This window comes from Solanum tuberosum, unplaced genomic scaffold, assembly GCF_000226075.1.
Source record: "Solanum tuberosum cultivar DM 1-3 516 R44 unplaced genomic scaffold, SolTub_3.0 scf00118, whole genome shotgun sequence".
Taxonomy (NCBI): Eukaryota; Viridiplantae; Streptophyta; class Magnoliopsida; order Solanales; family Solanaceae; genus Solanum; species Solanum tuberosum.
In genome coordinates, this window is record NW_006239043.1 from 776863 (window position 1) to 778657 (window position 1795).

Sequence of the window (1795 nt, forward strand, 5' to 3'; positions counted from 1 at the left end):
AAAACTCTCTACAATACTCCCTTTGATCCTTTTGCGTTGTGGTATAACATAATCAAAACTAAGATCCATTTCTTCCGGAGACAAACAATCAAGACACACTCTGAATTAAAGTTTTCTCTGTAGCAGTTACTTTGATTTGATCTAGTTATAAATGAACAATACAAAATAATATTTGAGTTCAGGAGAATTTGTCGGCCATGGTGATGATATCTTGAGAAGAAGAGAGTAGATTAGCTATTGTTGGAATGAAATTGTACGATGAAATTCTTGAATCATAAAGGAGGAGACATAATTGAGTGATAAACATGGGAGGGGAGAATTAAGAGATAGTGGTTGATTTGGAGTGAAAGAGTTAATTAAGCAGATAATTAATCAATCCTAGTTTTAAGATATGTGGGTATCTAATAATCTAATTGTATCTTCAAATAATATATTAATATATGGTATAAAATATTAAAAGTGGTAATATATGTAATTGTTTGAAAGTAAAGATAATATTAGTATATATAGTACTGATGTATGTCTAATAAGGTAGTTTATCACGCTTGGGGATTATCTAAATCTTAAAATGTGAAATTTTGAAATCTTAAAAGTGGTTTTACAGCTTATTGTTGATGGGCCTCTTTATTGGCCCAGATTGTTGATTTGGGGTCATATCTATATGTGCTTAAATGGGCCTTTAGCCCAAAAGAATATGTCATCGGTGTAATGTACTTCGGTACTTCCAAGTTCCAAGTATGCTCTTCACGTACTCATGTGCTATTGTCTTAATTTATACGATACTTTTCACTTCTCGAGAATTAATATGATTGACATGATTAAGTTTCAACTCAATATTTCAAAATTAAAATTTGAATATTAAAAAATTATATTAAAAATACTATAAATTGCATTTCTTCGCATGTCAATATGATAAAAAAATATTGATGAAAATTTATATAATTTGAATCTTTAAAAGAGAAAAGTGTCACATTTTTCAAACAAGGGGAGTAGGGGGTGTTCATGGGTTGGTTTGGATCGGTTATTGGTCAAAACCAAAACCAAACCAAACCAAATACAATATACATTTATCGGTTTGGTGATTATCGGTTTCGGTTTGGTTTGGTTCGGTTATTCGGTTATTAACCATACACAAAAATAAAAGAAACAATTCATTTAAAATGTGAAAAAAGTGACAACAATCCATTCAAAACGAAAAATAGTTAGAATGACTTAAATTACTAAACTTTCAATCACTAAATTTACTATCAATAAAGCTTTAAAATTCACTATATTGGCCTAGAAGGAAGAGACAATAACATTTCCAGTCCCACAAAGAATTAACATAGACACTCATATACATGAAATCAATAAGATAAATGTTTCATCTTGGGCATTTTTGCTTTCAATAAGTAAATTATAAAGAAATTTTAATGAAAATATGTATAAGATCTTTAAAATTGTTTATAAAAACAATATATTAAGTATGTATATTAATAAAATATATGTATATAATTCATCGGTTCAGTTCGGTTATTTCTTCGGTTTTTTCGAATAAAACCATAACCAAACCAAATACTATCGGTTTTCAAAAATCTAAAACCAAACCAAACCAAACCCAAATAAAATCGGTTTTATTTTATCGGTTTGGTTTGGATCGGTTTTTATCCAAACCGTGAACACCCCTAATCATAAGGTTATATTGAATTTTTAAGGAAAAAAAGTCTGAAATATATCCGAATTTTGACCGAAATTGCTATAACAATACCGAACTTTGGAAAAGACCTTTTACCCCTGCACTATTTAATAGTGTATT